Source organism: Cibotium barometz, chromosome 15 (genome assembly GCF_041138505.1).
Source record: "Cibotium barometz isolate CiBa-2024 chromosome 15, ASM4113850v1, whole genome shotgun sequence".
Classification (NCBI taxonomy): domain Eukaryota; kingdom Viridiplantae; phylum Streptophyta; class Polypodiopsida; order Cyatheales; family Cibotiaceae; genus Cibotium; species Cibotium barometz.
In genome coordinates, this window is record NC_141060.1 from 4,322,811 (window position 1) to 4,338,217 (window position 15,407).

General features: G+C 45.3%; 1 pseudogene; it reads right to left on the reverse strand.

Annotated features, from left to right (window-relative positions):
- Positions 1 to 970: 970 nt before the first annotated feature.
- On the reverse strand, positions 971 to 2,191 carry LOC147630871 (putative E3 ubiquitin-protein ligase XBAT31; annotated as a pseudogene).
- Between the last annotated feature and the right edge of the window lie 13,216 nt (positions 2,192 to 15,407).

Genomic DNA, 15,407 nt, shown 5'->3' on the forward strand with positions numbered 1-15,407 from the left:
TGATACACGAGAGAGTGTCCTCTTCTATGAGAGTGTGTCCCAGACTACGTGTATGCTGCTAATGAGAGTGCTCCCCTTAACTCCTCCTTGGGTGTCCTCCTCCTCGGGTGGTGCTCAAGAGGATCTCTCCTTGCCTTGGGAAAGGGAGAGGGGAAAGGAAGATGGTGCTCAGGATCTCGATCCTTGCCTTGGAAAAGGGAGAGGGGTGTTGTCCATGAGTGTTATCGGAGTTGGCCATGCACGTATGAGATGTCAAAGGGGACCAGCGGTCAAAGGGGTCAAAGAACACTAGCGATCGAAGGACACTAGCGGTGACGGCGGTCAGAGCGGTCAGAGGGCACTAGCGATGATGGTGGTTGGAGTCATCAGAGGCTACCGGCGGTCGGAGTGGTCGGAGCACACCGACGGTGACAGCAGTCAGAGGGCACCGGCGGTCGGAGCGGTCGGTGGAGTGTGGAGGACCTGGCTTCCTGTCCACAGGTCGCCCACTACTACTCAATTCAATGTCTCGGTGAATGCCAAGAAAACACAAGTGAGCCTCTGGGTAAAACATCCAGTAAGCAGGCTGCCAGGCATACCTCATACAATGATCCTTCCAGGCAAACCTTTTGGAGAGATACAAAATAAATAAAAATGAATCAACTAGGCTCCTAGGAAACTTCATCCAGTGAGCTGTAGAAAAAAATGATTGAATAGGGAGCTCCTGGGCACTTCATCCCCCACCACAAGCTATTTCTGAGAGCTCGTGGGCACTTCATCTAGTAAGCTATCACTAACTATATTACCACTGTCATCCCTTGGGCAAAGCATTTGGCAGAAAGTTACCTCAACAAAAGCACAAAACCAATCTAAACAATAATCATCACTGCCCCCACTTCGTTTGGGCAAAACTTTCGGCACACGAAGTCTAGGCATACAAAGATACAAAATGAAACTTGGCCATGGCCAATTTATAAAATATTACATCTCATTAACAGAAAAAGATCCACTTCTCCCAAGCATCAGTAGCATGTGCCAAGGCAGCCTCCCACAGAACTTTTGCTTTAGTGCCACGGCAGAGATGGCCATACCAAAGGATTTGTAGTCCAGGGTTGAGAAGAGTTGCACATGCACATGTTGTGTTATGGTATTGCAGAGCGATGAAGAAGGGGTGTGCCCTTGAGAGTTTCTCTCCAACCTAGCTGCACCCCATGCCAAGAGCTCTTTAACACATTTAGATGATCCTCTATGTGCTGCAAAATGCAATGATGTGCTTCCAAAACCACAGCCGCTTCCACTAGATCTTGTAAGCGTTGCACACATGAGAGATGCCTTACTTAAAAGCAAGCAAACTACTATAGAATGGCTGGACTGGGCTACCAAGTGTAGAGGTGTAGCTCCACATGTTTGTGCCACTATGGGCATCTGGACAACATCCAAAACTAGACACAATCAAAGTGGCCGCTCTTTACTGCATAATGGAGGTATGTCCTCCCATTGGGAGCATCAAACATGAGGATATCAGCTCCCCATGCCACAAACCGCTCAATGCAAAATACCCTTCCATTTTTATAAGCAAGCACGAGAGGCATATGTCTATGATGATTCATTGCATTCAACGACACAACCTTCTCTAACAGCAACAAAAATACCTCAGATTGGCCATGTGAAGTAGCATAATGCAAAGGTGAGAGGTGGCTGCGAGAGAGAGTGCCAGTGGGGGGAGTGACGAGAGGGGGGCCGAGTGAGAGGGAGAGAAGGGGGCGGTGAGTGTGGGGATTGAAGAGAGGGGGTGGTCGGTGGGGTGAGGGAGATAAGGGGAGGTGGCATAATGCAAAGGTTAGAGGTGGCTGCGAGAGAGAGTGCCAGTGGGGAGTGACGAGAGGGGGGCCGGGTGAGGGGGAGAGAAGGGGGCGGTGAGTGCGGGGAGTGAAGAGAGGGGGTGGTCGGTGGGGTGAGGGAGATAAGGGGAGGGGGGTGACAGTGAGGGGGAGAGAGTGGGGTGAGGGAGATAAGGGGGGGGAGGGAGATAAGGGGGGGGAGGGGGGTGAGGGGGGTGAGGGGGTGGTAGGTGGAGTGAGGGAGAGGGTGGTCGGTGGGGGCCAAAGATAAGGGGGGAAAGAGAGAGAGAGAGAGAGAGAGAGAGAATTTTTGGGTTTTTTTTTTCTTGTTTTTTAAAAAATAAAAATAAAAGAGGAGGCATATACTCCATGGCCCCTTCCAATTACTTCAGTGACTTGATCCTTTATGCTACCTTCAACCAGGCACCTGGCCCACAAGAGTTTTGGACCTTGGAAAAGCAACCTTCGCTACTCCTTAAAATGCTTGGGCCCACAAGAGTATTGACGCTTGGAAGCAACCTTTGCTACTCCTCAAAATGCTTGGGTATGCTGTTGGGCATCATATATTGAGGTGAACAATGGCGTGACAATCTTTGAGAACCAATCATCAGCAAGCATTAGTACCTCTAGCAACAATCTCAATCCCAATAGCGATTTGTTTGAGGAGGGTTCTGCGGGCTGCGAGAGGGAGTGGGGGGAGTGAAGAGAAGGGGGTTTGGTGGCTGCGCACACGGGGGGAGTGGGGGGGTCGTGAGGTGGTGAAAGGGAGAGAAGAGGGGGGTTGATGGAGTGGGGCCGGTGAGGTGCTTTTTTGGGGCTAATTGGGTATTTTTTTAGCCTTGATTCTTGTCCGATCCATGGACTTTCTACAGAAGTCAAGCGCTTTCCATTTCGCCCGTAACTCAAAACCCTAGTCACAGTTCTAAACCCTAGTCACAGTTCTAAACCCTAGAAAGCCATAACTCAAAATCCGTTGGCAAAAAAGGGTGGGGGGGTTGGCAGGGGAGTGGGTGATGGTGGGAGAGAGAGAGGGAGAGAGGTTGCGGGGGTTGGTCGGTGAGGGGGATGGGTAAGAGAATGAGATGAGAAGGTGGGGAGTGAGGTTGGCCGGTGGGGAGTGAAGGGAGAGGGAGATGAGGTTGGTCGGTCGGGTGATGGTCAGGAACAGAGTGTGGTGGGGTCGCCAGAGGGAAGGGGGAGAGGAGAGGGATGGTGGTTCATGGGGTGGGTGTGAGAGGTAGGTGAGGGGGTGGGGAGCAAGCCTAGAATTTGAAGGGCACCCCTATTTTTTCTTTTGAAGGGTTTTTCTAGCTTTTCTTTATGAAGAGATTGGAAGGGCATATAACTAAATTTCCCAAAACCCTTCCCTTCTTTTGAAGCGTAATTTTATTTTCACCCTTCTTGTGAAGGTTTTGACCCTCTTAGAAGGGTACTGCAACCTTTAAATTCCAGTGCTGGTGAGTGAGGAGTGTGTGGTCGGTGAGGAGTGAAGGGAGGGAGGGGTCGGTGGGGTGAGGGAGGGCGAGAGAGGGAGAGAGGGGGTGGTCGGTGTGAGGGGGGAGAGAGAGAGAGAGAGAGAGAGAGAGAGAGAGAGAGAGAGAGAGAGAGAGAGAGAGAGAGAGAGAGAGAGAGAGAGGAGTGGTCGGTCGGTTGGTCAGTGGGATGAGTGAGAGGGGAGTGGTGGGTGAGTGAGGTAAGGGGGAAAAGAGAGAAAGAGAGAGGTGGCGGGTGTTTTTGTTTTTTTGGGGGGGGGAGTTTGTTTTGTTTTTTAATAGAAAAAAGAAAACTAAGATGGAGAGTCGATTTTTTTTGGGAGGGGGAAATGCTTTTTTGAAAAATAAAATAAAATAAATATTGAGGGAGGGTTTTTTTGGGAAAGAAAAAAAATCAAAGGGGGGATTTTTTTATTGTTTTATTTTTGCTTGATCGGGGAGAAGGGGAGGTTGGGTTGGTTGGTGATGAGAGTTGAGGGGAGAAAAGAGAGGGAAGGGGAGAAGAGAGAGGAAAAGGGTGGGTGAAGAGTGAGAGATTGGTCGATGAGGAGGTTGGGTGCGAGAGAGATTTTTTTTATTTTTTGCGTCTCTTGTAAAAGAAGAAGGAAAAAGAAACCGAAGAGGGGGGTTTTTTTTATTTTTTATTTTTGGAGACGGAGACCCGATACTTCACGAACACCAGAGTAAGTTGAGACAGGCGTTTCGCTTGAACCACCACCCTTGGCCGGCCACATCTTCCGAAGTGCCTTGATTGAGGGATCTGAAGTCTACATAGATCCTGATCTTGTTGGTCTTCTTTTTTGGAATCACCACTATAGGTGACAACCACTCGGAGTGCTCAATGGGAACGATGATACCTGCCTCTTCCATCTTGTCTAGCTCTTTCTTCCGCACTTCATAATATTTTAGATTTACGCAGTAGATGCCCTTCCTAACCGGCCAATTGCCTTCTTTTTGTGAAATTTTGTGAGTGCAAATAGCTGGGTCTATCCCTGGACGATCCTTGTAAGTCCATGCAAATGCCTCTTGGTGTTCTTTGAAATTGTCGGTGATTCTCTGAAGAGTGGAAGGGTCCTCCTATCTCCCTCCCTTGGGAAAGGGAGAGGGGAAAGGACGATGGTGTTCACGATATCGAAGGAGGATCTCTCCCTGCCTTGGGGAAAGGGAGAGGGGTGTTGCCTCCATGAGTGCCATCGGAGTTGGCCATGCACGTATGAGATGTCAAAGGGTACCGGCAATCAGAGGGGTCGAAGAGTATTGGCAGTCGGAGGGCACTGGCAACAATGACGACGGTCAGAGCAGTCAGAGGGCACTGGCGATGACGGTGGTTGGAGTCATTGGAGGGCACTGACGGTCGGAGTGGTCGGAGCACACCGGTGGTGACGGCAGTCAGAGAGGTCAAGGCAACCGACGGTCGGAGTGGTCAGAGCACACCTGTAGTGATGGCACACCTGTAGTGATGGCAGTTGGAGTCATCAGAGGGCACCGACAGTCGGAGCGGTTGATGGAGTGTGGAGGACCTGGCTTCCCGTCCACAACTACCAAATTAATGGCTGAAGATTTTCCAAGATTTTTCTAGGAGGAATGGAACGGGCGTGGCAAGTTTTCCACGACCGTTCATTGTGAATGGAATAGGCATTCGCTTCTCAGAGATTCATCTAGAATGGGATTTTGCCTACTTTCCTCCTCTAATTTTTGTATATTCAGGTATCTTCCCACTATTTTTTTGGATTTTTGTTTTGATGGGGAGCGAGAGCTAGTCTCTAGCTACCTATTGATACCTAGAATGCATAAAGAAACCTAATAAATTAAGATTAATTTTATGATTAAACTATTGTGCAAAAATAAAAATTTTTAATGAATGTCAAGAGCAAAAATTGAACACTTACTTGTGTCTCCTGCCTTTGGTGAAGACTTTAATTCTCCATTGCTCCGGTTGACCTCCATAGCTCCATTGAACATCAATCAAACAAACAACACACATCCAACCGGTGGATTTACACTCCAACTGGCCAAATGAGGACTCTAGCACATGAAATGAGTGGAGGACCCTAAGCTAAATGCTATCCACAGTAGCGGAACCAAAGATGTTAAGCTAAACATACAACCTTGCACACAAGACCATGCAATGGTCGAGTCAAAGATGTACACTTAGCCAACCCTAATGAGGGTTAACTCCCCTTTGTGAGGCCGCTAGGGGCTCACTCCACCACCACTTGTGTCATCCAAGTGGAGATTCAAGAGCTAGGTGAAGAGCAAGGAAGAAAGGAGATATGGAAAGCTCAACCTTCACTCCATGCCACATGCATGCAAGAGGGACCTTGGTAGAGAGACAAGACAGGGGAGGAGAAGCTAGATCATCACCATCCCTAACATGCATACACAACAACAATCAAGCATGCAAGCATCCACACAAGCTCAAGAGAGTGAGAGAGAGAGAGAGAGAGAGAGGCAAAACTCAAATGAGACTAATGGGATTGTCCCCTTTCATGTTCCATAAAATATCTTATATAAAAGAGCTTCCATTTCACAATGGCTGGCTGCCCATTTAAAATTGGGGGCCCAAAACTAGCTTCCTAGCTTTATATACATCTCTTATTCAAAACCATTCCACTCTCTTGCATGGAATCTTAACCACTCTAATTCATTCGAGCCCTCAATTGTAAGAGAGTAAGACAATGCCATGAGATTTGTCACAAACTCGTGTGGTAAGACCCTCTCATAAAATCATTGTAAGAAAATCAAAAGGTTTGAACTACAAATTTTGTACGAGATTAGACATTGCTAACAAAGCAAAACAAAAGCTTGTTTTAGTAAGACCTTCCCATTATGGAGCATGTAGAAGAAGTTTCAAGATTTAATGGTGTGGGTTTTACACATGGCATAGAAAGACCATGTACTTGCTTATGTGCAAGGGGCTTTGGCACCTAATTGAGGATGAAAAAGTGGAGTTTGAGCCACTTCAAAACAACATTGAGCCTTATCGCTCAAAATCTTAGTGATGATGTGATTCGTCACATTGCTGGCATCAAGGATGCCAAGCTGGCATGGTAGGAACTCAACAAGATTTTCAACACCGACTCAAAGAGCTCAAAGATCAACCTTCTCATGCAGTTTTACAAGCTCAACAAGAAGGATACCGAGACCATGGCACAACACATCAAAAGTTCAAAGGTTTCAAGCAGTAACTTTGTCCATTAAAGAAAGTCATTGAGGACGATGCATCTATTGTTGTATAATTGTTAAAAAGTGTTGACAAAGAACCTTATGAATCACTCATTGCTACGCTTACAAATGTGCCCAACATTAAAATTCAAGATATAGAATCATCGCTACTTGAACATGAATAAAAATTCAAGGATAAAGAACCATTCAAATCACATTTAAGTGAGCAGGCACACTATATGCAAAGGGTGGGAGATTTCAAAGGACAAATCAATGAACATAACTTCCAAGATACTATCACTATGGAAAACTTGGTCATACCAAGAATGAATGTCACAATAAAGATAAACCAAAGCTTGTTTGTGACTACTGTGGAAAAATCACCTAGAAGACGATTGCTATCACAAAAAGAAGCAGGCAAACTACATCGAGGTCAACGCTTTCCTAGTAGAAGAAGCACTCTTCTAAAGAAAGAACCATTGTATTTTTCTTTTTCACCCCTCTTGTTTCTACAAAAAGTGTGATGTAATCAGCCCATGAGGCCATATGATGCACTCAAGCTGAAATTCATAGCCAACGTAGCTATAATGCCAAAGTAGCATAAGGGCCAAAGTAGCCTAGCATAAGGAGAGAGAGAGAGAGGAAGAGTGAAAGTCTAAAAATTGTTCCAATCTAGCATCAAGGGGGGGGGTGTTGAAATGAGTGATGCTAATGCCAAGTCACCTAGTCAAGTTATCCCACATGAGCTATCAAAGCTTTGTTGTACTCTCCTCATATAAAAGGGGACCATTTTAAGCAATGAATCAAGCAACTCTCAAGCCTCTTTATGAGTACAAGTCTCAATCTTGTAACCTAATTGTGCTTGAGTCTAAAGCTTAGTGAGTTTAGTACATTCTGTTGAAATATACAAGTGAATAGGGTGTGTGCGGGAACAAGCCCTTAGCTAGAGGCTTTTAAAGAGAATCTGTAAATGTGAGAGAACCTGTGAAAAGGTGAGAAGAATCTACTGGGAGAGAATAAAGGGTAGCATGAGAAGATTTAGGAGGTGTGGAGATATTCTGGGAGAGGTGGAGAGAATCAAGCAAAAGAGGTGGAGTGAATCAAGGAGAAATCAGTGGGATTAGATACTTGGATGTAAACTCTATAAATTGAGGCATTGGCCTAATGAGAACTTGTTGGTTTTTGATTATCCATGCCTACATTAAGCTATTAGTTAATTACTCACTAATCACATCTTAATTATCCATGTCTACATTAAGCTATTAGTTAATTACTCACTAATCACGTCTTAATTATCATCTAATCACTTTGTTAATGATGTTGATTCTAGCATTTGATCTACCATAGCTCATCACATTGCTGTAATTTTAACATGGTATCAAAGCCTAGCCTAGAATCCATCAAGTTTATGAGCCCATTAGTAGATCATTAGGAAATAATCAATTTTTTAGTTATTTTCAAGAAGCCTTCTGTACCCCCAGCCAGTGGAGGGGCTTGATCTCCCTCTAGGAGCCACATTAGCTCAAGCCTCTCTAGCCATACATAGCTACTTCAGTGGTGCTCTAGCCAAGCTAATCAGAAGCGCAAACTGCCAAGAAACACAACAGTTCCACGCTAATTTACAGGCATCATTTTTTTTGGAGAAAATATGAGAGTTCTACTTCATCAAATCAAATTGATCTAATTCCTCTTAGCCCCAGGGGTTTTCAAGCATGCTCTACAAGCTTGTCAAGTCAGAATTTGATTTGATCAAGTCTACAGTGAGATCCAAGCTCTTCATCAAATCTACAGGTGACTTTGGTAAAACAGAGATTAAGCATTCAATATTTGGTCAAATCTTGTGTTTCTCTACTAGACTAATTTCTATTGATGGCCTTGAAAGCATTTGAGCTCATTTGAACTCTAAGGTCTCAGATCTGGGCTCCCCGCATACTCTGTTTTTTGCACACAAAACAGAGGATTAATTTGCTAATCAATTATTAATCAGTGGTAATCACTATATTTTGGTGCAATTGAGGATTTAAATTAACCATTAGGTATCTGATACAGATCCCTATAACTTCAGATTGAAATTCGGAGATAGTTTGATACTCCAACCATTCCGTACAAATTGGTTACCCTTGATTTAATGTAATTTCTGATAAAATTATGCTGATAAATTTGTGGTAATCATCATTTTGCATTTAACCCTTGGTTAATGCCTGCAAATCACACTCAAATTCAAGATTATTCACAGCCAGAGTTGCATTTGGGAATGTGCATAAGAATGAATGCTATATGCATTATGTATTGGGCACATTACATCAGTGTAAAAATGGGATCAAACACTGCCCTTGTCCAGAATAAGGCAAGAGGTAAGACCTCCCACATAGCTTTGGGTTTGCATTGCATAATGACACAAAAACATCAAAAGCCCAAAATAACTGTCAACAAAACATTTAAACATGTTGCTCACATGGAGCAAGAATTGACGGCGGCGGACGAGCTCATGGCCCCAACCATGAAAGAAGAAGAACATCTCTTTCCAAGAGGAAGATCCACACCAAGAAGAAAAGCTAAAGGAAGCATTGAAGGAAGACATGGACGCATGAAGAGAAGCTGCCACAACAAGAAGACTGAAAGAAGAGGAAGACATGGACGCGTGAAGAGAAGCTGCCCCACGACAAGAAGACTGAAGACAAGAGAAGATGTGAGGCTCCAAAGAGTGAGGAGCCATGTGAAAATCTCTGAGAGAGAGAGAGAGAGAGAGAGAGAGAGAGAGAGAAACCCCACAACCCAATGTAACCTGCCGCCCCAACAGAGAAAAACCACCTCTCAGCCACCGATGATGTAGGCCATGTGGTAGATGTATGTGTGAGCACTTTAGTCAAGGTCGCGGGCACTTGTAGTAGCCTTGGACACATAGAGAGAGAGAGAGAGAGTGTGTCAAGGACTATGAATTTAGGGACTTGAGGCACTGGTCGCGGACTATCAAGTAAGAGGGAAACTTGGTATAGGGTCCAGGTGTGCTAGGACTGTTCACTTGAGGGGAGGTGTGCTAGGCACTGGTCGCGGACTATCAAGTAAGAGGGAAACTTGGTATAGGGTCCAGGTGTGCTAGGAGTATTCACTTGAGGGGAGGTGTTGAAATATACAAGTGAATAGGGTGTATGCGGGAACAAGCCCTTAGCTAGAGGTTGTAAAAGTGAATCTGTAAATGTGAGAGAACTTGTGAAAAGGTGAGAAGAATCTACTGGGAGAGAATAAAGGGTAGCATGAGAAGATTTCGGAGGTGTGGAGATATTCTGGGAGAGGTGGAGAGAATCAAGCAAAAGAGGTGGAGTGAATGAAGGAGAAATCAGTGGGATTAGATGCTTGGATGTAAACTCTATAAATTGAGGCATTGGCCTAATGAGAACTTGCTGGTTTTTTATTATCCATGCCTACATTAAGCTGTTAGTTAATTACTCACTAATCACATCTTAATTATCATTTAATCACTTTGTGAATGATGTTGATTCTAGCATTTGATCCACCATAGCTCATCATATTGCTGTTATTTTAACACATTCATCATGTTTTAATTTAGGTATCATCTACCCTAGCTTAGATTAACACTAATCATATTGTTAATTAGAATTGTAACGTACCCATCTTCACTAATAAAGAAATGTCCATGTAATTATGAGTTTTTATGGTATAAATATCAATAATTTTATTATTTGAGTCATTTCCACTTAGAATCTTTAAATTCTGAGCCCAAATTTGGAATCTGGGCGCGATTTTACCCTAATATAGGATTTTACAGCATCCAAAACGGTCACCGGATCAAGCCTATACGCTAATTTCAATCACTTAAATTAGAAAACGGCGACCTTTAAACCTTAATAAATGCACGACCACACGTCCGATTGACGAACGGTCTGAACCCCTGCGACCAGGAGAACCTCCCGGACAAAAAAAAATTTCGCCCCCCGGGGCGGTCCGGCATGCAAATCGAGACGGGCGCCCTAAATTTGGGTACCCCGCCCCAAAAATTTGGTCCGTACACACTTACTAGGGCGTCGTACAATGGCCGCCCAAGAACCAAAGGACGGCCGCCCACTGTTTGGTCCACGCGTACCCTTGGGCGGACACCCAGACCGGATAAGGTACATGCGTACCACTCCTTTCCCAGACAACCGACACCGTACCTTTCCGGTAGACCCATGCAGGCCACTGATCCATAGCCTTTGAAGGTACACCGTCCTTTCGTCCCTGCTTTGCGCAATGCCCGTACCCTCACCCCTCAGCTATATAAACCCCCGGGGTGCTCCTCAGTCGGCACGCACTTCTGTGTAGCGTATGCCCTGTTGTGCCGCCGTCCGTACCACCGTAGCGTACTTGCTGCAAGTACAGCCGCCCTTGCAGCCACCCCTCTCACACCCCCTCATTTGGCTCTTTTCAAATAAGCCAATTTTCCTCCATCCTCCTCTTGCCATGGACCAGTGTCCTTAAATCTTCTCCCCCCCCCCCCCCCCCCCCCCGTGTGAATAGACTTACAGAGAGGCTTGCAGCAACCCCTCCCAGCCCTCTCCACGTTTTTGCCTTTGGCCTTAAGGACATCTCACAAATTCCCCTTCCCCCCTCCCATTTGCGTAGACTTTAGTAAGGGATTTTTGGCTCAAGCGAGGGTTCGTGCGCCATATTCTTTTGCTCATACGGTGAGCAAACGAGCTCGGAATTCAGATCCGACTGAAGCGTTTCGATCGCAGCAGCGAGCTCTACAAGGCGACGCCTAAGATGGCCTCATCCCGGAGACGGCAAAATATTGCCTCAAGAGGCGCACGTAACAACGAGATGGAGGGAGATGCGCCCAATGCGGCTCCAGTCCTCCCTTTTCAAGTCCCTCAAGGAAACGGTGGCCAGGTTAGCTTGGTTAATTTTCAAAAGAAGAGAATTTTCCTTAAATTAGTATTAATGAATGGTGTCTTTTTCTTTTAAAACGAGGACATAAAAGTTATATGAAATTACGAATTATGTGATGTTGTTTTCGATAAAATTGCGTTGAAATTGCTATCTTCATGAATTGTGAATGCTATACTTAGAAAATTGCGTTGAAGTTGTTATCTTTGGAATTCAAGATTTCTTTTGGCTTCAAACGCTAACTCCGTTCCGTGCTTGTGTAGCCGGGCGGCGTCATTAGCAAAGCCCGGGAATGGCCCAAGGTATCCCTCATACCTTTGGGAGAATAAGGATCGCCGATTGAGGCGAGAGACTATGAGGCTGCCTAGTTCTGAGGGCCCAGGCTAGTGCGGTAAATAAGCCCACCCTAGTGCGCAGACATCCCTCTGAGGGGCGGGAGGATCGAGCGATGGAGCCTGAGAGAGCGACAGGCCGGCTTGAGTCCTCGCCAGCGGCCGACGATGAGGTGTATGGTCCCGTAGGGTTTTGCCCAGCATGTAGAGGCTGGAAGGCCGAATTCTAGATCATCGGCAGAATAAGAATAAGAGAGCCGGATTGGCTTGTATGGAAATGGATTCATGTATAAACTTTTTATATAATTGCATCTTGTCTTTGGTATGATTGTATTGTGTAAGAAGGCTGTTATAACGAACCTTGTGAAGAAGGGCCCTAATTAAGGAATATGCTTATTTATGTCAAACAGTGTGGTAGCATTAATTAGAAAACAAATTGATGCGTGAGTAGGGTAGAAAGTGGGAGGATGGAATGCCCTGACGGCACCATCCTACGGATGGGTGGACCCGATTAGTCGGGTAGCTTTCCAACAAATTAAGTGAAAGCCCTACGTTAGATAGTTAGGTTCTTGGGCAACCCTATTCAAGAAGACTAGGCCAGCGGCTGTGCCTTGCATAAGATGAGGAAAAAAGCGTTGTCCCTAGAAATCAAGTCTAGTAGTTGCCCAATTTTTGATCAATTGCCCTATGGGTGATTTGATGTTTAGGAAATCACGCTCCCCCTGCGGGATAGAGCTAGGTCATACCTATAAATCGTATCCTTGAATCTCTACAGGGTCAAGGTGTCGATGAATAGGAAATTTTTCCCAAGATAAGACTTAGCGGACTATCTTAAGTGTTTCTCCCATTTTTAAAGGGAGGAACCTTACAATTGGTATCAGAGCCTGTTTGGCTCCTAGGAATTGCTGTTTAAGGACTGTTTTGTAATAAATGTTTTACCTAACGAAATGCTAATTAGAAAAGATATCCTACTTAAACAAATAAGTTAAATTGATGTTTGAATGATTGTAGGAAGAGGAAGATGCCTACTCCAAATTTCTAGTTTTCCAATGCATCTTCGAGACTGCTAGTCACTCCTCGAATTTCGAGTTTCGCGACACCATGGTGCAGATATTAGAGAAGATATCCCTCCCTCATTTCTCTCGTATTCAGAGAGGATGGGGTAGAGATTTCTGGAGTCGTGGGCCGAGATACTTCATCATCCGAGCAGATCAGATTGGGAACCTCACCACCGACCTTAAGCGGATTCGTTGGATTGAGAAGCTGAAGATGGTCCACTTATTTTGGTTCGTCGGTACCCCCAGGGACGACACCTCGGTGACTATAGATGGGGTTCGCATACCTCAGGATCGTTGGGTGTATGACAAAGTGATGCAGGTCTTACCTGCTGATAGAGTAGCAGTGTTGGGACCCACCCCAATCCAGAGTTTACCACCCTTACCATCAGCTTTTAGAGTCTTAGAAACTACAGCGGAACCCCCATATTTCACATATGTGGACCGCTCTACCCTTATGTCACAGTGAAGCCTAGGAATTTCCCTTGATGTCAAATAAGACTAATTATATTAGTCTCAGATCTTTGTAATAAAACTTGTCCTTGTAAATATTTGGAAATAAAATAATTTCAATGGTTTTGCTCTCCAAAAATTAAGCGTTGTGCAAATATGAATCTTGTAATCTTAAAAAATTATTTTTACGATGATGGCTAGGATGACCACCCTCCACTTCCCAATGCGCTTTATACCGATACCCCAGGAGAAGAAGCTCCTGCTCAAGCAAATGCAACCTCCCTCCTTTAAAGGAGAAGGTTCAAAGGTTGAGAAGGATGCTGAAGTCTGGATTGAGGCAATGGACGATTATTTCTCTGCTCTGCCGGTACTAGAGTAGCAAATCAGTCTATGCTCGCACGGTTTCGCCTCACTGGAGATGCTAAACTCTGGTGGAAACAGTGGTGCCGTGACAAGGAAGTCACCGAGCATTCTCAAACGTGGGAAGACATCAAGCAGGCAATGAAGGAAAGATATCTTCCTCCATCCCATGAATCCATAAAGATGAATGAGTTCTTTAGTCTTAGACAGTGCAGCTTAACTCTTGAGGACTACTATTCCAAATTCATTACCCTTCGGAAGTATGCCCCAGCCATGACTACTTCCCAGCAAGTGGCCCGTTTCTGCCAAGGGCTAAATGAACCCCTAGATTCCCGCCTTGAAGCAATGAGGCCAAGCACTTTACAGGATGCTCTCATACGAGCAAAGCCCCTTGTGAAAGAGATGAAGGCTAACAAACCGAAGAATCAAAAGAGATCTTACCCTGAGGCAAACCTTAGAGATCAACCCTACAAGAAACCTCAACAGAATTTCCCCTACTACAACAGAGGGCGACAAGGCAACTCTTTTGCCCCCCGCTCGTATGCTGCTTCTTCCAGAGAAGGCCCTCTGTGTTTTGAGTGCAATGAGCCGGGACACTTTAGAGCCAACTGTCCCAAGATGGCAACATCATTCCCCCAAGGTAACAGAGGAAATCAAGGCCGTGGAACCCCTACCCACCAAGGTGCAAGAGGCAGTGGTCGTGGCAGAGGCCGCGGAGGAACAGTTGCTAGAACTGCCTGTGTTATAAGTGAAGAACCAACCTTGGAAGAGGCTGAAGAAGAGCGCGCCACCGTCCATGCGGCAGTAGAACACCAAGGTCCGAATAAACAATTTGGTGTAATCCAAGCCCCCGCCACTCATCACGGTAAGCCATTTCAGCTTTTGATTGATTGTGGCAGTACCCATTCATTCCTTTCTCCTAGGAGCTTGCAAAAATTAAACTTGAGTCAAAAATCAGCTAGAAAAATGATTGTAGAGTTAGCCAGTGGGAAAGAAGTAGTATCTCGCCACTCTATAGGAAACCTTGATTTTGAGCTGGGTAATGAGCAAACTCATGGTCACTTTAGAGTCTTGCCACTAGGAATTTATGATGGAATCCTTGGGATGGATTGGTTAATTGCGAACAAAGCTAGCATTCATTGTAACCAGGGGAGTATCACTTTTGAAAATGAGCATGGCCAAGTAATATCTGTTCAGGGGATCACAGGAAAACCTAAGTCTAGGGTAGTCAAGGCAAAACATCTTCTCAAGGGAACACGTAAGGGTCAGCAAGTTTTCTTAGTCAAACTCAACAAAGTCTTTGAACCTAGTATGGAGACAGAACCCTCTTGGCTCCAAGAATTCTCTGACATCTTCCCTGACGAGCTTACAGGGTTACCGCCTCCTCGAGAAGTCGACCATGAAATCGAGGTGATCCCTGGAGCTCAACCCGTCTCAAAAACTCCCTATAAAATGTCCCTTCCTGAAGCCATTGAACTTAAGGAGCAACTTTCCCAACTCATTGAACAAGGATTTGTACGCCCCAGTAGCTCTCCGTGGGGAGCACCTGTTCTTTTCCAAAAAAAGAAGGACGGGACTCTCCGCCTCTGCATAGATTATCGAGGGCTAAATCAAGTCACTGTCAAGAATAAGTATCCTATCCCTCGCATCGATGAACTTCTTGACAGGCTTCATGGGGCCAAAGTCTTCTCAAAAATAGATTTGAGGTCTGGTTACTATCAGATCAAAGTCAAGGAAGCAGATATACCCAAAACAGCCTTCAATACCCGTTATGGCCACTATGAGTTTACTGTAATGTCATTCGGGTTAACCAATGCTCCTGCAACCTTCAACCGCCTAATGCAA